Consider the following 24,182-nt stretch of genomic DNA (forward strand, 5'->3'; position numbering starts at 1 on the left):
CCTATAACTGAGGGGGTAGGGATACAAATGGAGCTGAGATACAAATGGAAAAAAGAGGCACCTTAGGATGACAGTGCTCTGTGATTTGGCTCTGTGACTTTTCTTTTTAGAAAATGTAGTGATGCAGGGAATCATGGGCAAAAGACTATGATGCTGGGAGTTACGGACATAAGAGATTCATAATTGGAAATAGATTTTGTAACCCTTTATACACTATTCAATTTTGTAAAAATGTTATCTGCTCCTGTAATATAAATTGACTCCTATTATTCCATTATTATATTCCTAACATCTCCTCATTACCAGCCCCCAACTGTACACAGAAAGTAGGCAAGAAAATAAAAAGCAGACTCACCAAGTTTTAGCCCAGTTGGCTGGTTCTCTGTCTCTCTGTTTCTGTCTCTCTGTCTCTCTGTCTCTGTGTGTGTGTGTGTGTGTGTGTGTGTGTGTGTTTGTGTGTTTCTTTCTCTCTTGGCCTCTTTCTGCCGCTGTCTCCCTCTCTGTTTCTGTCTGTCTGCCTGTCTCTCTGCCTCTGTTTGCTTCTGACTCTGTCTTTCTGTCTCTCTCTTTCCATCTCTCTTTCTCTCAAACCTTGCCTAGCCTATCCTCAAAGTGCTTACAGCTTCTCCAGGAGGAGAAAAGATATTAATCTGTACATTTTGCATGCTTGAATAATAAATACTGAGCAGTTTTAAAATCCCAGGTCTGTGTGTGAATTCTCTTTTTTTTGTTTTTAGAATTCCACTCAATCTTTAATCAAGTAAGGACAAATCCCCACTTTTAAAAAAAAATCTGCAGTTTGAAGGGCAAAGGGAACAGATAAAAAGAGGAAACTTTATACTCAGCCCCTCCTCCATAGAGGTTTTTCCAAACCTGTTGTAGCTTGACTAAAATGTTCAGAATGTATGATTTTAAAGGCAGGTCTCTTTGTACAAAGAAACTGATGGCATTCTTACTAGTGAAGAATTAGGCCAGAAAAGCCCATTCCTCTGAGTTTCATACATGGTCCAAGAAAGCATATATTGATTGTAGCAACTGACCAGCCAATCCAGAGTTCCATTAACAAAACTCCTGCCCTGTTGGCTTTTTTTTGTTTGTTTGTTTCCATTTCCTTCCCTGAGAAAAGGGCAATGTATGGTCCAAGCTGGAAAGCTCAAAGGCTTAAAAGTCTTTCCCCTAAATGTATAATTTCCCCCTTCTTCTGCTCCATTGAATTGGCACTTGATTAGCAGAAAGTCAAGCGTATAAGGCTGATCTATGTCAGTCATTCACAAGATACTGCTGCTTTGTTGTGGATCTTTTGGGGGGAGAGGGAGAGGGGTGTTTAGTAGAGAACCAGTTTTTTTCAACAGGAACTGATCTTAGGCAGTTGCCATTATGACTCAAGCTTTGCTTTCTTTGACAATGGTAAAGTTTCTTCCTTATCTTCATCTTCATCATCCTCTTCATCATCATCAGGATAATCAACGAGACCCACGAGTCCACCCTTTGTAGTAATAGCTGCCATCTGAGATGTGCTTTTAGAAACAGATCCAGGAGATCCTGGTGAACCTGGAGACCCAGGTGATCCTGGAGACCCAGGTAAATTAGTTGCAGATGACTGACTGCTAAGATTAGTCTTTGTCCCGCTGGAGAGGGAAAGCTTGAAACTGGGGTTCTGGCGACCAGAAAGATTAGTTTTCAGAAGCACCTCTTTTTCTTCAGTTTCTTTTAATTTCTTCCTTTCCATGAATTTACTGATTGGTTCCATAATATCTTCATCATTTTTTGTTTTTTTAGATGGAGGTACCACAGCTTCTCCATCTTCCATATCTTCATCATCAGTATTAAACCACATTTCCTCTTCATCTTCTAATGTTTGTGCATCTCTCCAATATCTGTGATTTCTCAAGATGGAATGCATGCTATCAAGTTTGGGATTATCTTGCCTTTCCCTTTGTTGTTCAAATCTCAGTTTTAGTCCTTTAAATGTCTGTACATAATCTACATCTTCCAGTGCTTTCCAGTAATTTTCAATTACATGAGCCGTTAATGACTTTATATCTTCCACTCTAATAAATTCAAACATTTCTATAATGGCAGAGTTCATTAAATTGTATCGAGATACATTAAAATGTATCGAGAAATGCTTTGACTACTGGTTCAAACAAAAAGCTTTTCATTATGTATCGATTGTAGAATTCATCTTTCAACCCAATGATCTTTCTCTTAAACCAAAGGGCACATAATGCCAAAAAGGCATGCTTTGAGGTCATGAGAACTAGTACTCTCCGTAGGATATCCTTATTAATTATGTAATTCTTTATGTGGTAGATATGGTGTTCCACGCAGAATGTTAAGAATTCCAACACAAGTGCCAATAACTGAGCAGTCTGAAAGTCATCTTTACTAGGTTTCTCCTCTGTCGTGTTTGCCAACAAGGGAGCCGTAAGAACATGCATGCAGTGTTTATAGAAGAAACCCAGAAATTCAGTCTTTTCAGTTTTATTGGCAGTGGCTAGCATATTCTCCGGGTCAACTAAAGTTTGAAGCAGTCCCATAAGTTGGACTGCTCCTCCAAGTTCAGGATCTGTGCCACAAATCATATGTTCTATCCACAAGATCCTGAGGTTGATAAGCAGAATATCATCATCGTTCTGTTGTGCCTCCTGCATGACAAACTCTCGTACCATGGATGGATTATATTCAACCAAGTATGAGAATATATCAGTAGCAGCACTTCGCACCTGTGCATCATCCATACCAAGGATGACTTCTAGAGCTGGTAGAATGCCCATACTTGACAATGTCTTAAAAAAAGCATTTCTGTTTTGGGGTTGGGAAAATGCACAGAATTCTTTAAGAAAATTAACCAATTCTTGTCTTTTTTCTCCATTTGTTGCTTCATCTGTTAGTTGTGCGAACAAATCTGTCAAAAACTTTTCATCTTCCTGCAACATACCGACAATTTCCACTTTATTAAAAAAGATGAAGGAGTGAAGTGTTGATAACATGTTTTCCTCAAAAACTGAAGGGGTGGGTAGAACCATATCTTGTATATACTGAACTCTGTATGTTTGATGAATTTTCTGCTTTAGCTCAGGATCTGATGTAGGAATCACCTCTTTAAATTTGGCTGTTTTTGTTAGAAATTCCCTGTGTTTTCGTGGCTGGGATAGAGAAGGATCATATTCTAGTCAGCCAATTATGTCCATTATACATTCCTCAGAAAACATAACTTCAAAAAAGTGCAGTTCGATTCAAAAGGAAGATTCCCTTGATAATTTCATATAAGTGGTGTAGTCCTTCAATATTTTCCAAGTCCTCACACACATGAGCTTTTTAATAATAGCCCTTATTTTCCAGTGCTAATGCGAGTTTTTCACGACGAAGGGGGGAAGGTAAAGAAGATGCCACAAGTTTAGCAATTTCTTCAAGTCGACTTAATTCACAAGATGGCAATTCCAAACCTGGTGATGACATATCATCAAAACATTCCTCTTCAGATTCATCCACAAGATCCTGAGTAATGTCCACAGAAGGGTCTTTTCCTTGAACCTGACATATTTTTTCCCATATTTCATCACATCCAGCCTTTTCTTGAAAGCTAAGGGCCAAGTCATAATTTTCCGCTTCAGACCACACGATCAAAGTATCCTGCTGCTTCTGTTATGCAGTATTAGGATTAATTTTGGACTCCAAAAGTAGAGAACCTGGGGCGCCCTTCCCAACGCCGGGTCCCCTCTCGGCCGCCGCCGCTCCTTCCTCCTCCCTCACGGAGCCAAAGCAGCCGCCATCTTGGTTCATCCCTCAAGAGAGGCCCTGTGTGTGAATTCTTTCACCATTCAATGTCTCTCAATCTTAAATTGGTTAAACCAACCCTGGCAACAGTAGTTTGTTATTCACAATCATATGAAAGATTGCTTCAAATCCCTAATAATTTGGAAAATATGAAGATCATATTGCAAAAATGATAAAAGACAAAATAATTAACATGGAATAATTGATGCTTAAAGACAAAAGCATTAATATACTGCTGGTGAAGGTGTCCCATATGCTGGAAAATAAATAGGAACAATGCTAAGAGGGTGACTAAAACATCTATACTCATATATCCAGAAATCTTTCCACTAAAAATATTTAGTCCATGGATATAAAAAAAACAAAAAGATCTTATACATTCAAAAACAATCATAATTGTACTGTGTGTGTGTCTATGGTGTGTGTGTGTGTGTGTGTGTGTGTGTGTGTGTGTGTGTGTATGTGTGTGTGTATGTGTGTGTGTGAGTATGTGTGTGTCTCAGGGGGAAGGGAGGTGAAGAGTGGTTAAACAAATTGTAGTATAAAAATGTAACAGAATAGTACTATGGTATATGAAAAACTAAATAGGAAAAATACAGAGAATTATGGGGAAATTCATATAAACTAATGAAGAATAGGGCAAGCAGAACCATGAGAGCAATATTCCCAAATGACTAGATAATATAAACAAAGAACCTAAAAACAAAACCACCCACCATTTAATCATTTTTACTATGCTTGCCCTGAAAAGAGTGGAGAAAATGCACTTCCTTCCCTTCATTTCAGAAGTGGAGAACTGTTAGTGTGAGATGATGCATATACTATCTGACATTGTCAATATTGGAGGTTTTTGAAGAAATATTTTTAAAAAATCTCTTTTCATTCTTTTGTTCATTGGTTGGAGAGGGAGTAAAAATATATTTGGTTAATAATATGATGGAAAAATAAAAAAGTGTCAACTTTTAAAAAATGTTAATAAAATGCATATAATTTGAGATGAGAGCAGTCATAAGTTAACCTTGATTGGAGGAACTAGCTAAATACTAGGTGACAGTTACTGATCTCCCCAATGAAGTTGAATGAAGAGCATTACACTCAAAATATACTGATTTCACATTTCAATTATTTGTTTGCTGGATTTCTCTTTTTATTTCAAGTGTACTTCTTTGAGCCACATTTTATAAAATGGATATTTTGTACTGCTTATATCCTAGGACTGTTCTGAGGATTATATCTCTAAAAGTGTTTTATTAGAGAAGTTTTTAAGCTTTCTGTGAAAGTAAAGGTCTTCTGAAGGTTCTTAATTTCACTCATGTTTTTCAGTTAGGGAACAAAGTACAGGAATTATTGCCCCCCATTTTACAAAGGTAAATGAAGGTATTCAGAAAATATTACTCAGCACTATATAGGAAGTCAGGGTAGTTTTTGCACTGGAATATCTCATCTTTTTATAAGTGAGCATCCATTGATCTGGTTAAGACTCACTAAATTTTTTAATTTACATTTTTATTTATTTACACATTAATAAAATATTGTTGTTGTAAGAGTAAACATAATCCCCCCCTCCCCCCCACAAAAATGAATAAAAAAATTACAAGAAGCAAAGTGAAAGAAAGAGAAATAAAAATGTGTTTCAGTCTGTGTTCCAATGTCATCAGTTCTCTCTCTGGGGTGGATCTCATTCTTTATCATAAGTCCATCAGAGAAGTTACTTTCATATTTTTCCACATTTGCTGTTGCTGATTGGCTTTTCCTCCATCCATTTCACCCCATACCATCTATTAAATATTCTCTCTCCTTTCACTTTGTCCCTCTTCAAAAATGAGCTGTGGGGCATCCAAGGGCACAGCAGATAGAGCACCAGCCCTGGGGCCAGGAGGCCCAAGCCTACATCCTACTTCAGAGACCCAGCAACCACCCAGCCCTGTGGTCCTGGTCAGGCTACCCAATCCCACTACTTTGCAAAAACTAAAAAAGAAAATGTTTTATATCTGACTATTCTCTCCCATAAGGTACCCTCTCCTCTATCACCTATTTTCTCCCTCCCCTCCCCCATCTATTTCTCCTATCCCCTTTCTCTCTTTTTTTTTCTAGATTTCTATACCCTTTTAGGTATGTGTGTTATTTCCTCTCTGAGCCATTTCTGATGAGAATGAAGGCTCTCTCATTTCCTCTCACCTCCCCACTTCCATACCATTGCAAAAGCTATTTTTTTGACTCTTTTACATGAGACATCTTAGTCTATTCTGCCTCTCCTTTCACTTTCTCCCAGTACATTTCCTTTTCACCTACTGACACCATTTTACAATATATTATGCCTTCAAATTCAGCTCCCTCCTGTGCCTTGTCTATATAAGCTCCTTCTAAAACTCTATTAAATGAAAGGGTTCATATGAGTATTATCAGTATCTTCTTCCTATGCAGGAATACATTCAGTTCAACATCATTAAATCCCTCATAATTTAAACTTCTCATCCATCCTCTCTATGCTTCACCTGAATCCTGTACTTGAAGATCAAACTTTCTGTTCAGCTTTGACTATTTCAACACAAATATTTGAAATTCCCCCATTTCATTGAATGGTCCATCTTTTAGCCTGGAAGAAGATATTCGGTTTTACTGGGTAGTTAATTCTTGACTGCATTCCAAGTTTATTTCCCTTCAGGAATATTATATTCCAAGCCCTATGTGCCATTAATGTGGATGCTGTTGAGTCCTTTGTGATCCTGCTGTAGCTCCACAATATTTAAATTGTTTCCTTCTGTCTGTTTGTAATATTTTCTCTTTGACTTGGGAGTTCTGGAACTTGGCTTTAATTTTCCTGGGGGGTTATTTTTTTGGATCTCTTTCAGGAGGAGATTAGTGGATTCCCTCAATTTCTATTTTATACTCTGCTTCTGGAGGGCAATTTTCCTGTAGAAATTCTTTAAAAATGAAGTCAAGGCTCTTTTCCTGATCTTGACTTTCAGGTAGCCCAGTAATTTTAAAATTCTTTCCTGGATCTGTTTTCTAAGTCAGTTGTCTTCTCAATGAGATATTTCATGTTTTCTTCTAGTTTTTCATTCTTTTGGCTTTGTTTTATTGTTTCTCGATTCCTTGAGAAGTCATCAGCTTCCTTCAACTCCATTCTACATTTGAAGGAGTTGTTTTCTTCAGAGAGCTTTCTTATCTCCTTTTCAATCCGGCCAATTCTGCCTTTCAAGGCATTTCTCCTCATTAACTTTTTGGATTGTTTTATCCATTTGACCCCAACTGGTTTGTAACATGCTGTTTTCTTCATCATTTTTTGGATCTCTGTGCTAAGCTGCTGACTTGGTTTTCATGTTTTTCCTGCATCTTTCTCATTTCTCCTCCCAATCTTACTTCTATTTCCTTTACTTGATTTTCAAAATCTTTTTTGAGCTCTGTCTTAGCCTAAACCCAACTCCTATTTTTCCTGGATGCTTTGCATATAGAAGCTTGAACATGCTCATCTTCTGAGTGTGTGTTTTGATCCTCTAATGAGAACAAAGTAATTGTCTATGGTCAGGTTCCTTTTTTTCTGTTTACTTATTTCTCCAGTCTGTGTCCTGGTTTTGGGGTGCTTCCCAAGTTTTTGAGTATTATTGGAACATGTCCACAAGGACCTCAGTTCATTCAAGGTCTTATGAGAGGCTCTGACAGCTCTCCTGGCCTGTGGATGACCACAAACATACCCTTTTTCTCTGGAGCTTTGAGGAGGATTCTTATTGTATGGCAGTGGGGGACCTCAGACTGTGACTAGGGTCTGAATATGGACAAAGTCCCAAAGTCCTGTCCCAGGTTCAGAGGAGAGACCTCAATAGTCTCCTCCCACTCCCTGACCTTCTGTAGGCTGAGCACCCCGGGAGCAGTTGCAGGGCGGCTCCCTGCTGGGCAGTTCTGTGAGCCTGCTTCCATTTCCTGGGATCTGGGCTGTAGATGACTGTGGCTGCGCTGAGGGCCAAGTTGGCCTGGGCTTTGTGCTTGCTCTGGCAGAGTTTCCCCAGTGATATTCTAAGTTGCGCTTGGTGGGTTGACAGGTCAGGAAACTGCTTCTGCTGCCCAGAGCTGGTGTTCCCAGGGACCCAGGGACCCAGGGACCCAGGCACCGCAGAATGTTGGAGCTCCTTTGCTCCAGTGATCCTGGCTGTGCTGCCACTCCCTCCAACTCCATGGAACAGAGTCTTCGCATGGTCTTCCAAATTACCTTGGGCTAGAGAATTGCCTCACTGGATCTTTCTGTAGGTTCTGTTTCTTGAAAATTTAATTAGAGTCATAATTTTAAGGATTTTGAAATATTTTGGAGAGAGCTCCTAGGAATGCTTGTTCTCATGTCACCATCTTGGCTCCACCCTAAGACTCATTATTATATAGGAGGCTTTGAAAGTAGATGTTTTGCCTCCCTAAAGAATAAGAATAGTGGGTTGGTGAGGTAAAGAGATTCACTTGTAATACAGAAAGCTATGACAAGTCATAGAATAATCTTTCTTCTTGCTTTTCTTTTTTTTAAAAAATTCTACAGACACTAAGTTTTTTATGAGATCCTCCTTTTACCAGGGATGAAAGTTGATAGATATCTTTAGACAAATAGTTTAGCACACAGTGCAATTAGCTCTATTAAATCTCTGTTCTACTTTATATGGTTCTTGCCCTTCTCATAATCTTCATGAGAACCTCTATACCAGTCAACTTCCCTACCCCCTTTTTTTACCCATTTAATCTTCTAGCTTGTGTCCTTCAGGGCTCTATGTTCCCATTTCTGAAAACTCTCTAGCTCAAGTCACAATGCAGAATCACTAATAAGGCTCTCTGGGGTTGCTCCATTGTTCCTTCCTCCTAGGCTTACTAAGTTCTGGGGACTTGGGATGGTGACTAGGATACTAGAAGCAGAGAATTTATGCTTTATCTGGTTTCTAGGACTGCTCAAGTCTGGCTTCCCTAATCAGAGTTTTTTTCTGAGTTTGTCAGTCGTTTCCATTTGGAGATACATAACAATGACCAGTTTTGTATTTTGGAAAGAGCTTTGCTCTCTTGGAGATAGAGGACTTATTCTGAATCATATCTCTACCACTTGAAAAAACTAAATGACTTTGGGTAAGTCATTTTGCCTCTCTTTCCCCTTTTATCTATATCCTCATTTGCAATGTATATATAGAGTGAACTTAGATGATCTATAATGACCCTTTTAGTCCTAATATTCTGTGATTCTGTGAAAGACAAATATAAGGTAAATAAGAATCAGTGAGTACAGTAAAGGAAGTACTGGTCTGTTTGAGGATATCTTTTAGAAGGACCATTTGCATTGATGTCTCTATACTGTTCTCTTATACCCAAAGGTTTTTCAGGAGTTATCTATTTAGAATAACAGTATAAATTAAGGTCATTAGAATCTACTTTTTCTAGTGTTGATGGGCACTTCATTTTCTCAGTTTTTCATTTCTTTGTGAGAGAAACAAAGACAACTGTCCTCATTTTAGTATAGGAAAACTAGGAGGTCATAGGAATGAATGGTCCTGAATCTCAGAGAGTAACAGATGAGATCTGTAGAGAATACTTTTGCAATTTCCCCCCCCCCCCCAGATCTTCACCTTCTTCTTAGCTCTCCCCACCTTTCTGCTTCACCATGATATTGGAAGCTGAATGAATGCTTCACTCACAGAATATTTTTCCATGTCTTTCCCATAATCTAACAGCTTGAAGGGAAGAAATAGAATAGATATCTAAAATAAGTTCAATCTGGTCCTGGGGAGTCAAGTACATGGTATTTATTAACTCCAAAGAATGTTCAGAACTGCTTCCATTATGATATATGAAATGATGAGCCTTGGAAGTTGACTTATTGACCCAGAATTAATTAATATCATGCTTATTCATCCCTGGTTCACAGAGGATGAGTTAAGGTTATAAGGACTGTGAAGTGAAGGGAACTCAGTTAACTGTTTTTTCCCCTGTGCTAAATCTGGCACCTTCTAGTCCCCCTACCTTCTAGTCCCCTGATCCCTGTTGTAACAGTTTTTATGCATAGTTCCTGAGAGACTGACATTAAGTCCATTAAACTGATTTGTGATCAGCAATTAGGTAGAAAGAGAGAGAAAGGAATATGTGAAATCAAAGTAGAGAGAACATGAGGACTCTTGAAGTTGAAGAATGGTGATGGAAGCGGAGTCTTCCAACCACTTAAATGCATTGACTTTAATACTAAGCATGACTATGTCTGACAAAATATCTACTTTCTATGATTTTTGTGGCAGAAGCCATATCCAAGCACATAAGGGAAATACAGATAGATGAACAAGGAGCTGGAAGAGACAGGGATAGGAGTGGGGGGACTTTAGTAAGAAGCTGAATGAAGATGGGAATAGGGCAGAATGAGACACACACCACTGATCTCCTGACTGTTAAACTGTAAATTCCATATTGCCAAAATAAAAACAAATTTCTTTGGTTACGTTCATTGCATTTTCATAGTACAAATCTTTGAGGCTTGCAAAATACTTTTAATATATCTTGTTTTATACTTGAAACACATTCAGGATGTCGATACTATTATATTTTCATATTACAGTTGGGAAACTGAGGCAGACAAAAATTAAGCAACTTGCTCAGGATCATACAGCTACAAAGCACCTGAGGCAGAATTTGAACTCAAGGGTTTCTAATTCCAGATCTGATGATTTCTCCACTGTAACTCTTAACTGCTTCATATTCTTTCTTTTTATTCTTTTTTTATTTTTATTAAAGATATTATTTGAGTTTTACAATTTTCCCCCAATCTTGCTTCCCTCCCCGCACCCCCCCCCCACAGATAGCACTCCGTCAGTCTTCACTTTGTTTCCATGTTGTACCTTGATGCAAATTGGGTGTGATGAGAGAGAAATCATATCCTTAAAGAGAACAGAATTCTCACAGGTAACAAGATCAGACAATAAGATATCTGGGTTTTTTTTTTCCAAATTAAAGGGAATAGTCCTTGTACTTTGCTCAAACTCCACAGCTCCTTATCTGGATACAGATGGTACTCTCCTTTGCAGACAGCCCAAAATTGTTCCCAATTGTTGCACCGATGGAATGAGCAAGTCCTTCAAGGTTGAACATCACTCCCATGTTGCTGTTAGGGTGTACAGTGTTTTTCTGGTTCTGCTCATCTCACTCAGCATCAGTTCATGCAAATCCCTCCAGGTTTCCCTGAAACCTGTCCCTACTGGTTTCTAATAGAACAATAGTGTTCCATGACATACATATACCACAGTTTGCTAAGCCATTCCCCAATTGAAGGACATTTACTGTATTTCCAATACTTTGCCACCACAAACAGGGCTGCTATAAATATTTTTGTACAAGTAATGTTTTTACCCCTTTTCCTCATCTCTTTAGGGTATAGACCCAGTAATGGTATTGCTGGGTCAAAGGGCATGCACATTTTTATGCCCTTTGGGCATAGTTCCAAATAGCTCTGCAGAAGGGCTGGATGAGTTCACAGCTCCACCAACAGTGTAATAGTGTCCCAGATTTCCCACATCCCTTCCAACAATGATCATTATCCTTCCTGGTCATACTGGCCAATCTGAGAGGTGTGAGGTGGTACCTCAGAGAAGCTTTAATTTGCATTTTTGTAATAATTAATGATTTAGAGCATTTTTTCATATGGCTATGGAATTGCCTTTGCATATCCTTTGACCATTTGTCAATTGGGGAATGGCTTTTTGTTTTAAAAATATGACACAGTTCTCTGTATATTAGAAATGAGTCCTTTGTCGGAATCATTAGTTGTAAAGATTTTTTATTATATTAGCTCTACCTATCCATGAGCAGCTGATATTTGCCCAGTTATTTAAATCTGAATTAATTTGTCTGAGAAGTGTTTTATAATTGTTTTCAAAAAGATTGTGAGTCTGTCTTGGCAAATAGACTCCCAAATATTTTACACTGTCTCAGGTTACTTTGAATGGGATTTCTCTTTCTAGCTCTTCCTGCTGTTTCTTGTTAGAGATACATAGAAAAGTTGAGGATTTATAATGGTTTATTTTATAACCTGCAACTTTGCTAAAATTGCTAATTGTTTCCAGTAGTTTTTTAGATGATTTCTTGGGATTCTCTAGGTAGACCATCATGTCATCTGCACAGTGAGAGTTTTGTGTCTTCCTTCCCAATTCTAATTCCTTCAATTTCTTTTTCTTCTCTAATTGCTGATGCTAACATTTCTAATACAATATTGAATAGTAGTGGTGATAATGGGCACCCTTGTTTCACCCCTGATCTTATTGGGAATGCCTCTAGCCTCTCCCCATTGAATATAATGCTTGTTGATGGTTTCAGACAGGTACTGCTAATTATTTTAAGGAACTGTCCATTTATTCCTACACTCTCTAGTGTTTTTAATAGGAATGGATGCTGTATTTTGTCAAAAGCTTTTTCAGCATCTATTGATAGGATCATATGATTTCTGATAGGTTTGTTACTGATATAATTGAGTATACTGTTTTCCTAATATTGAACCAACCCTGCATTCCTGGAATAAATCCTACTTGATCATAATGTATTATCCTAGTGATGACTTGTTGTAGTCATTTTGCTAAGATTTTATTTAGGATTTTTGCATCTATATTCATCAGGGAAATAGGTCTATAATTTTCTTTCTCTGTTTTAACTCTTCCTGGTTTAGGTAACAGTACCATATTGCTTTCATAGAAAGAGTTAGGCAGAGTTCCATCTTTCCCTATTTTTCCAAAGAGTTTATATAGGATTGGAACCAATTGTTCCTTAAATGTTTGGTAGAATTCACTTGTGAATCCATCAGGCCCTGGAGATTTTTTTTAGGGAGTTCAGTAATGACTTGTTGAATTTCTTTTTCTGAGATAGGCTTGTTTAGGTATTTAATCTCTTCTTCATTTAACCTGGGCAACTTATATTTTTGTAAATATTCATCCATTTTACTTAGATTATCAAATTTATTGGCATAGAGTTGGGCAAAATAATTTCGAATTATTACTTTAATTTCCTCCTCATTGGTGGTGAGTTCACCTTTTTCATTTACAATACTAGCAATTTGGTTTTCTTTTTTTTTTAAATCAAATTGACCAGAGGTTTATCAATTTTATTGTTTTTTTCATAAAACCAACTTTTGGTTTTATTTATGAATTCAATAGTTTTTTGCTTTTGATTTTATTAATTTCTCCTTTAATTTTTAGAATTTCTAATTTGGTATTTGATTGGGGATTTTTGATTTGTTCCTTCTCTAATTTTTTTAGTTGCATGTTTAGTTCATTGAATTCCTCTTTCTCCAATTTATTCATATGAGCATTTAGAGATATAATATATCCCCTGAGAGTTGCTTTGAATGAATACCATAGGTTTTGGTATGTTGTTTCATTATTATCATTATCTAGGATAAAATGGTTAATTCTTTCTATAATTTGTTTTTTGGTCCACTCATTTTTTAAAATGAGATTATTCAGTTTCCAGTTTGCTCTGCGTCTATATCTCCTTGCCCCAGTATTGCATATGACTTTTATTGCATTGTGATCTGAGAAAGATGTAGTCACTATTTCTGCCTTTCTGCAGTTGATCATTAGGTTTTTATGTCCTAGTACATGGTCAATTTTTGTATAAGTTCCATGTACTGCAGAGAAAAAGGTATATTCCTTTCTATCCCCATTCAGTTTCCTCCATAAGTCTACCATATCTAATTTTTCTAACAATCTATTTACCTCCCTAATTTCTTTCTTGTTTGTTTTATGATTTGATTTATCTAGATCTGATAGTGGGAGTTTGAGGTCTCCCAGTAGTAGAGTTTGCTGTCTATGTCTTCCTGTAATTCTTTCAGCTACTCCTCTAAGAATTTGGGTACTGTCCCACTGGGTGCATATATATTCAATATTGAAATGACTTTATTGTCTTTGGTACCTTTTAGGAGGATAAAGTTTCCTTCCTTATCTCTTTTACCTTTACTCTATATGTATCACTCTGCTTCAAATGAGTTTCTTGTAAACAGCATATTGTAGGATTCTGGTTTTTAATCCACTCTCTATTTGCTTACATTTTAAGCAAGAGTTCATCCCATTCACATTCAAGGTTATGATAACTAATTCTTTATTGCCCTCTGTGCTATCTTCCCTCTGTTTGTATTTTTCACCCTTGCCCCCCTTTATCCATATTCCCGACTATTTTGTTTCTGAATACCACTCCCTTCAGTGTGTTTGCCCTCCTATATCACACCCTCCCCTTTCTTTCCCCTTTCCCTTTTTCCCTTTTCCCTTCCCTACCTTTTGTTATTTCCCCTTATTTCCCCCACTCCCCTTCCCTTTCTCCATCCTCCTCCCGTTTTCCCCTTTTAATACTTGAAATGTTAGATGTTTTATAAGTTAACTGAGTATGTGTAGGTTGACTTTAAGCCAAGTCTGATGAGAAGAAGATTCAGGTGTTTCTCCTCTGCTCCCTTCTTCCCCTCTATTGCCATAGGTTTTTTGTACCTCTTAGTGTAATGAGATTTGTCTCATTCTATCCCCTCCCTTCACTAGTCTCTTTCCTGTCCCCCTTTTTAGGGAGGTAGTGTATTTTTTTAGATCATTCTATGTGGGTCATAGAAAATTTTGAGTGTATGTCCCTTCTAGTTCAGTATATTCTATTGAACAGTCAAAATTCCTGAGAGTTATTAGAGTCTTTCTCCCAAGTGGGGTTAAAGCCAGTTACATCCCATTAGATAGCAGTCTCATGGATAGGTCATGGATGTCCATCATTTCTAGCTAGGTATAGTCTCTCTGTTAGATTTACATTTCTCAGGATTTATGAGAGTCTCTTCCCCCCCCCCCCCCCATGCTGGGATATAGCCAGTTTCAATTTACTGGATTACATTTTTTTTCCTTTTACCCACCTCCCCTTTTTTACCTTCTCATGTGTCTCTTGAACCTCCTGTTTGATATGCAAATTTTCTGTTTAGCTCTGGTCTTTTCATCAGAAATTTTTGGAATTCTTCCATTTCGTTAAATGTCCATCTTTTTCCCTGGAAGAGAAGGCTCAGCTTTGCAGGAAAGTAGATTCTTGGCTGCATCCCAAGCTCCTATGCTCTATGAAATATCTCGTTACAGGCCCTTCGATCCCTTAAAGTTGATGCATCCAGGTCCTGTGTGATCCTTACTGTGGCTCCTTGATATTTAAATTGTTTCTTTCTGGCTGCTTGCAGGATTTTCTCTTTTATCTGATAGTTCTGGAGTTTGGCCACAACATTCCTTGATGTTTTCATTTTAGGATCTTTTCCTGGTGGGGATCGATGGACTCTTTCAATAACTACTTTGCCCTCCGATTCCATGATATCAGGGAAGTTTTCCATCACTAGATCCTGTTATATTAAGTCCAGGCTTTTTTTCTCTTCAATGTTTTCAGGAAGTCCTATAATTTTCAGGTTGCCCCTCCTTGATCTATTCTCGAGGTCAGTGGTTTTGTTGATGAGGTATTTCACATTTGCTTCTATTTTTTCTATTTTTTGATTTTGTTTAACTGAGTCTTGCTGTCTTGTGGAGTCATTAGTTTCTGTAGACTCCATTATTTTTTGGGGGGTGGAGTTTTCTTCATTAACCTTTTCCAATTGGTCAATTCTACTTTTGAAAGCGCTTTCCATTTGACCAATTGAGGTTTTGAGAGAATTAATTTCTTTTTGCATTTGCTCATTTGAGGATCTGAGAGAATTATTCTCATTTTGTAATTGTCCAATTCTACTTTCTAAGGTTTTGTTTTCTTGTTGCAAGGTATTAATTGTCTCCCCCATATTTTCCAGTTGATTTTTAAACTCCTTCCTTATTTCTTCAAGGAAGTCTTTCTGTGCTGGAGACCAGATTGTATTCTCCTCAGGTGTTCCAGGTCTCTCTGGGTTGGGGTTTTTCCCTTTCAGGAATTTTTCTATGGGTCCACCTTCCTGCTGACCCTTCTTCATTATGCTAAGACCTTGAGTTGGGTGGGGCTGATTCACCTGGGCTTGGGATCTCTAAAGGCTTTACTGGGTGCAGTTTCTCTGGCTGGCCAGTAGGAGGTGCTGGTTGCTTTCTCTGGAGTGTCTGTGACCTTGGTTGTGCGGCCTTCTCCTTTTGCTTGACGAGGGAATTGGACCTATTGAATTCTTTTGCCTTCAATCACTGGTGAGCTTTACCCTGGCCTGAGGTCATTCCTCAGCTGGGCTGGTTCTTTTGCTCACACACCTGGGACTGAGGCAGAAGTAACTTGCATTTGTTTGAGAAGAGGCCTCAGTGCAATGGAGGTGTGGGCTCAGAGTTTCTCAGACCTGAGGAGCCCAGGGATGGTGTCCACATCTCTCCTGCACCAGACCTCTCCCTGCAGCCCCTTCCCAAGCTCCAGGGGGACAGCACCAACACCAGCACCTCTGCTTCCCCGCGGACCCAAGCCCCCTTCATCCAGCCCCACTGCTGATCCAGCAAGTCTGGCTCTCGGGCCCTCAGACTCCTGGTTCCAATTCAGCTGTTGATCTGGCTGATCCCAGGCTGATCTTCCCTCGGAGCTCAGACTCACCTGCAGGTACTCAGCCAAGGCTGTTGCGGGAGACAAATCCTGAGCTAGATTTTCCTTTCCTGGCTTTTCTTTCTGGGTTTCCTGGTTCGGATTTCTTTTAAGAGGTTTGTTTCATGTGTTAGATGGGGAAGAGATCAGGAGACTTTACAACTGTGCCTGTCTTCTCTCCGCCATCTTGGCCGGAAGACCAGGAAATTAATTTATAAAGTTATTTAGAACTAAGTGATAGGTTATTCTGGAGATGCTTTTATTAAATACCTAGTATATTTTAGGGTCTTTGCTCAGCACTGGGGTCATGAATGTAAAATTCTCAAGAAACATATGTATTCTACTAAAAATATTTCCATTGGAGATAGAGTCAACTTTTGTCTTTTGTTTTTTGCAAGGCAATAGGATTAAGTGACTTGCCCAAGGTCACACAGTTAGATAATTATTAAGTGTCTCAGGCTGGATTTGAACTCAACTCTTCTTGACTCCAGGACTAGTGCTCTATCTAGTGCCACCTAGTTGTCACTAGAGTCAACTTTCATTTAAGATTTTGGTGACTAGTGAAAGCCTGTTGAGTCATTTGCTCAAATCCACTCAAACTGAGGGAAGGTTTTAGGGCTGCAGTTAGTTTTCTTCTGCTTGTTGTGCTGCTCCACAATAATACACAACTGAAATCTTTTTGTTTCAGGTTTTATATTTTTAAGTAGAATGTGTTATTTAGAGATATGTAAAGAGACAGAGGTCCTCTTTTTCATTTTGTCAGAGATATGTTCATATTTATTATGACCATACAACAAGCTTATATACTGCAGTGTCTTTACTTGTGCCTGATGATACCAGTACATCTGGGTATTTTGAATTTTGATTCCTGATACTTTACAGGTGATATGTACAAACCCTCCAGTTACTTTAATCTCTATTCCACTTTGCTACACACTCATTTATGCCCAAACATCAAAAAAAAAACCCAGAGTGGAACTAGACTCTCTCCTTTACCCAAGTACATATGAGATCAATTTCAAGTTGGACTGCCAGAGCAATTTTCTGTAACTACAGGGCTTATTATGTGACTTTCTAATCAGTTTTTATAGGGCCTTCCTTTTACATGTAGAATAGATAATAAATTCCCTTGATTAACTTTTAAACCCCCCTACACAACTGAACCTCTTCCACTCTCTCCAGATTCAATGGACATTACTACTCCCAGGGCACTTTTGTGATCCAACCAAGCTGACCTCTTTATTTCTCATGCATAATATTTCTTTTATTTCATTCTTTTTCATTGCCTGTCTTATTTTCTAAGGATGATTTCTCTCCTTCCCTCCCTCTCTTAGAATCTCCCTCTTTAAGTTACAACTCAAGTACCATATTCTGAATGAAAATTTCCTTGACATTCCCAACTGCTGGTATCCTCCTTTCCAAGCTTCCTTCTTGTATTTAACTAATTTGTATGAATTTGTTTTTATGCTACTTATATGTGAACATCTTGATTCTTCCATTAGAGCATAAACTCTCTGTTAGTAGAGATAGTTTTATTCTTCCTCTTTTTATGCCAGTTATCTAATATAGTGCCTGGACCCTTCCTCAAAACTTGATTGATTGATCAATTAGTTGATTTAATGGAATAAAATGGTATATGAAAATTTAGGGGCAAGTTATTTGTTACTGGTAATTCTGGAATATCAAATGGATGCTCTCTTTGCTGTCACCAATTATTAACTGGTAATCCTTCCCTTCCATCCACCACCCCAAAAACAGGACACTTTGGAATCTCCCAGATCTGAGTCAGATCTTTCAGAGAGTCTTAACTTTATAAAAACTCAGAATGATAATGAGAGCAAGTTGACATCCCATATTAATGCCTTGGGTATAGATTGCATGGAGGTTCACCCATTGGAAGCACATAAGTAGTGATGTGATATCCCAGACTTATGGGAATAGGAGTAGGAAATTGGAGTGGTTGTGACTCAAACAGGAAATGGAAAGGGCTATTTGGGTTATATCATCACCTCAGTGTTAAGAAGAAAATGGCTCAGAGTCCAGAGTCCAGCATGTTTGAGTTTGTAGGAAATCTGGTTGATGGCAACTACAAAATAGAGAGTAGGAAGATAGACTAGAAAATCTGATTTAAAGACAGTAGCAAAAACTCATGCATTTCTTTAAGGAGAAGAGAACATAGTAGAAAAGAAGAGTTCTACAGATATTCTCTATGTCTTTAAGAAGAGGCTTGAGAAGGAAACCCAGTGGGTACTTGCATACAAAATACCAGTCACTGGTAACATCTTCTTACATGTTTAACTAATCCGGAATACCCAACACCTTTGAAATTTTCTTTATGAACCTCTTATAGCAGTTTAGAGCAAAGGATGGTGTTGGGGGCGGCTCTGGACCGGGACCACCTGAGTGGACCGTGAGACACCCAGAGGTCGGAACCTGCCTTCGGGTACTGGGATGGCCTCAGAGTGGGTTGGCTCCACCCTCAGGGCAGAACTCGGGAGGAGCGAGACCGCCTACTGGGAGGGATTAAAGAAAGGGATATATGGGCAGACATGGAAGGGCTCGGGGGATTCTTCATGTGACACCAATAAAGAAGTGAACCTCTCCTCGGGTGCTCTGCCTGGTTATTCTCCCCTCCTCCACCCCGGGTCGGGAGCCTGAGATGTCAGAAGACCCTGGATTAGGGTAAGTAGAGGGCGGTGGTCGGGGGACCATCCCAGGACCCTCAACAGGTGGCGCCCGAACAGGGACCGTCTAATTGGACCGCCTATCCCCTTAAGCGGGCTTAAGAGGGACCCCCAGGCAGCCTCGGGTGTAGGATACCCGGGAGGATGGGACAGGGGAAAAGTTTACCCGTGATTAAGCCCGAGGAGAGAGGAGTTCTTGCTTGCCAACTGTATAAACTGTGCAAGCATAGTGGGATTGAAATACATATTAAGACATGTAGAAAGTTTGTAGAGCGGATATGGGATATTTGTCTTTGGGTACAACACTCAGGCGTAGATCCGGAGAGGTGGCAAGTAGTGGGGCGGCAGATGGCTTCTTACCAAGAAGCCTGTCCCGGGGTGCTAACCTCGAAGGACTTTACAATATATAGGGTTGTAGGTGCAATCCTTTGTCCGCAGACCCAAGCTCCTCCATTACAACGAGATAGTGGGGACCAAGTGGGGACCTCCTTGGTGGGTTCGTCCGACGAGGAGGACCCTAATGAGGGACCCCCGCCGATATACCCATGGGACAGCCTCCATAGAGTAGGAAAAGGGTCCTCCAACAATGGCCTAGCAGAGAAGGAGGAAGTGCCAGCGTGGCGCAGTAAAAATCAAAAAAGGGAAGTATCAGTCCAGCCCAGTGGAGATTCAGGAGAAGAGGCTGGGGCGTGGTGGCCTCCTTCCCCACCCCAGTGCTGTGCTCCGCCTGCTAAGACTAAAGACCTCCCTGCAGCCATGGCCTCTCTTTCCATTGGGGCCCCGTCAGGCTCATTTCAGTACGGGAGAAAAGGAATTCGAGGAAAACAGGGAGTCTTAGCAGCCAGCCTGGCCCAAGCAGCTTTTGAAGGGGAAGATGTAGATTGGACAGAATGGGGATTATATCCGATTTTGATTGAGAATGCAGGCAATTATGATGAGAAAAGAGATCATCGGCCAGTACCTTTTAAATTGATAAAAGAATTAAAGGAAGCAGTAGCAAAATACGGCCCATCAGCCCCTTATATAAAGAGATTGATCAGTAATGCTTCAGCTGGCTTTCCCTGGACACCATTTGATTATAATGAAGTGATGGGAGCAGTTCTGGAACCATCCATGCATCTCTCTTTTCAGGCCTCAGTGAGGAGGAGTGCTCAGCACTATGTAAAACAGCATGACATAGTCAATGAGGAAGATGCTGTGCATATGATTACAGGTACTGGGCCTTATTCGGCCTTAGATGCCCAAATGACCTATGATCAAGGGGTCCTGAGGGCTGTGGCTACATGTCATAAAGAGGCTTTAGAAAGGTTAGGGACAGTGAGTGGCAAGGGTCCCACCAAATTGGTGGGCCTGAAACAGAAAGCTAGCCAAACCCCTATGCAATTTGTCAATGAGGTGCAAGAAACAGTAAGGAGAGTTATGGGCTCGGGGCCAGGCACTGATGTCCTCACATACCAGCTAGTGAAGGAAGGACTCCGACCTGAGTACAGACCTATAATTGCAGCTCTTCCTTCCTCAGCCGGCCTCCCTGAATTGATTGATAAACTTTTGGATATCCCAGTACAGGAACAAGTACAAATGATGGCTGCCTCAATAGTAGAATCTAACAAAACACTTGTTGCAGCAATACAACAGATGGGAAAATCAGGGAAGTGTTTTAACTGTGGTAAACTCGGCCACTTTAAAGCTCAGTGCCGTGCCCCTAAGGAGCAAGCAGCACAACCCAAATGTTATGGCTGTGGGAAAGTAGGTCACATTGTTAAGTATTGCCGTTCTCAAAATAGAAGACAGAGAAACGGGGAGAGGGGGTCCCCGGCTGCAGGGGGCCCCCAAGGGACCAGTGCAGCGAATCAAAAGAGCACATCATACCAAAGGAGCCCATCACACCAAAAGAATCCTTATACCAAGCAGTAACACTATGGGCCGTTGAGGAAGACAGCCCAATTAAATTAGCTCCTTGGGAAACTGTGGCAGTTACTGTAGAACCAAAACCTCATCTCCGGTTAGTAGTAGGGGTTTCTGGCTATTCTAATCACATCACTCACACTCAATTGTTGGAGGCAGGAGAATCGGTTATCTGCATCACTAATCCCCATGCTTATGAAGTATACTTTAATCCAGGAGACAGTGTTGGGAAGGCCCTCCCCTTACCATGGCTATCGGCACCCACGGCTTTAGATCGACCTCAGGTGCAGTTGAATTGGGTTCAACCCATACAATGGGCTCGCCCCATGATGACCATTGATATAGAAGGGATATCAGTTGAGGGAATGATGGACACGGGGGCAGATTGCTCAGTCATTAATTGTCAGCAATGGAGCCCATCCTGGCCGGTTGTTGCAGCCACGCAATTAGTTATGGGGGTAGGGGGTAATCAAACAGCCTCTCAATCAGCTCGCCGTCTTAAATGGGAGCACGAGGGAGAGACGGGATATTTCAGACCGTTGAAAATTCAAGGTCTCCCATACGCTTTATGGGGTCGAGATTTGCTTTCTCAGCTCTCTCTCTCTCCCTCGTCACCCCAGAACACCTGCAGGGAAATTAATTGGGGTCACTTCAGCAAGGGTGAGCTGCCCACCTATAACATGGAAAACACCAGACCCTGTGTGGGTTGAACAGTGGCCCCTTACCTCTGAAAAGCTTACCGCCCTGCGTCAGATAGTTGAGGAACTGGCTAATACAGACAAAATAGAACCAACCACCAGTCCATTTAATTCCCCTGTATTTGTTATAAAGAAAAAGTCTGGAAAGTGGAGAATGTTAATAGATTTAAGAGTGGTGAACGCTTGTATGGTCACCATGGGCTCTCTACAGCCTGGTCTTCCTTCACCAACAGCCATACCCAAAGGTTGGAAAATAAGTATAATAGATATTAAGGATTGCTTCTATAGTATCCCTCTACACCCTCTAGATAAGGAGAAATTTGCCTTTTCTGTACCATCCATAAATCTACAGGAACCATACCTTAGGTATCAATTTCGGGTGCTTCCTCAAGGTATGGTGAATAGTCCTACTCTATGCCAGCTATATATTCAGAGTATTTTGCACCCAGTCCGGGAACAATATCCTAGTAGCATGATAATCCACTATATGGATGACATTCTCTTAGCAGATGCAAATGAAGGGCAGTTACAAAAGTTGCAATTTTCGGTTGTTAGTGCCCTAAATTCTCATGGCCTATATATAGCCCCGGAGAAGGTCCAAGAGAATCCTTCCTTTTCATATCTGGGACACTCACTCAATGATGGGTGTATAGCTTGCTGCCCCCCCCCCCCCAAATTGATATGAGTAAAATCAAAACCTTAAATGATTTTCAAAAATTAGTAGGTTCAATTCAGTGGCTTCGTGCTGTTATACCAATACCTGATTCTCTTCTAGCTCCCCTGTATAATATTCTGCCAGGGAATTCTGATTTATTATCTCCTAGAGTATGGACAGATGAGGCAAAGAGGGCCGTAAAATGAATCATGAATCTGTATAAATCTACTGTAGTACAAATTGAACCTTTACATTCAATTTATTTTGTTATCCTAAATGACTGCACCCCTTTTGGATGTCTTTTTCAAACTCATGGAGTCCTTGAATGGCTGTATCCTCAGAAGCAAAAAACAGTGCTCCCCGATAAGTGGGAAAGCTATGGACAATTTTATCTCGTAGCTATAAAGCGCTGTTTACAGATTTTTGGCAGGTACCCAATCATTACCAATCCCTTTTCAGAGTTGACATTACAACAGCTTGCCACCACCTCGCCCACTTGGGCCATAGTAATGGTGACTTGTCAATTCAAAAGAATCACCTTTCCACCGGTCATTCGAGCCTTTGTTCCCCTACCTTTGAAGAAACCAATGTCCCTTATATCCCTTGAACCCGTAAGAGGGCTGAATGTATTTACAGATGCTACTAAGCACTCTAAAGCATCTGTATATATTCCAAAGTATAAAATATTAAAAGTATTCTGTACTCCTTATACTTCTGCTCAAAAGAATGAGCTATATGCTATTCAACAAGCTCTCCTTTTATGCTCTACAGAACCTATGAACTTGATAACTGATAGCCTGTATTGTGCCCAGGCTCTTTTGAGATTGCCATATGCTAGTATCCACAGAAAATCTGCTATAGTTGAATTGCTTTCTACAGTGCAAAAGTTATTATTGGATCGCAAATATCCTATTTATGTAATGCATATTTGATCCCATCAATCAGTTTCTGGCCCACTTTATTATGGTAATGCAGTTGCTGATAGGGCATTGATTGGCTCAATATTTTCATCTGCCGACCTAGCACACCAAAAATATCACCTCTCTGCTCGGTCTTTAAGAATTCTCTATGGCCTTACCAAAGAACAAGCACGTCAAATAGTGAAACGGTGTTCGGCTTGCGCACCTTTCCGCCCACCCCCCAAAGATGTGACAGTAAACCCTCATGGTGATAGACCCAATTCATTATGGCAAATGGACGTTACACATATGGGCTCAACTCTAATTCATGTTTCTATTGACACCTTTTCTAACTTTATCATGGCCTCAATACAGGCTAAGGAGACCACATGTGCCGTTATTGAACACTTATACACTCAATTTTCTGTTTTTGGTGTTCCAGCAGCTTTGAAGACAGACAATGGGCCTGCCTATACTTCCTCCTCCTTTAAGGCCTTTTGTGGGGAGTTCAACATACAGCATATCACTGGCCTTCCCTATAACCCTACTGGCCAGGCCATAGTAGAAAGAGCAAATCGCACACTGAAAGTTACTATGCTTAAACAAAAAGGGGGAGTTAGGTGTAATAGAGTCACTAGAGGAGAATTAGCATTAACCATTTATACCATCAATTTTTTGCATTTCTGTGATGATGGCACGACTGCTGCTATGAGATACTTAGGAGGCTTAGACCAAGGTGTCAACCCTCAGAGCCCAGGCAAGACAAGCTTGCCTCAGGTTCCGCGTACCTGCTTATCAGGAGCCAGAGTCTATTGGAGGGATCCAACAGGCAAGTGGCACGGACCTGGAACAGTACAGAGCAGAGGTCAGGGATATCTTTCAATTTTACCAGATGCAGAAAATGAAGAAATTTGGGTGCCCAGCCGAAGGGTGCAGGAAGTCCTTCATGAGACCACCGATACGAAGACGTCGGGGGCATCGAGGACGGAAACGTCCATGCAAGCAGAGAATAATTAGAAGGGGTCCTCTTTTGGCTGTCGTTCTGTTACTGCAACTC

General features: G+C 40.1%; 1 pseudogene; it reads right to left on the reverse strand.

The window, feature by feature from the left end:
* Positions 1 to 750: 750 nt before the first annotated feature.
* Positions 751 to 3,786, reverse strand: LOC141522782 (serine/threonine-protein phosphatase 4 regulatory subunit 3A pseudogene; annotated as a pseudogene).
* Positions 3,787 to 24,182: the final 20,396 nt, after the last annotated feature.

Source organism: Macrotis lagotis, chromosome 4, assembly GCF_037893015.1.
Source record: "Macrotis lagotis isolate mMagLag1 chromosome 4, bilby.v1.9.chrom.fasta, whole genome shotgun sequence".
NCBI classification, from domain to species: Eukaryota; Metazoa; Chordata; class Mammalia; order Peramelemorphia; family Peramelidae; genus Macrotis; species Macrotis lagotis.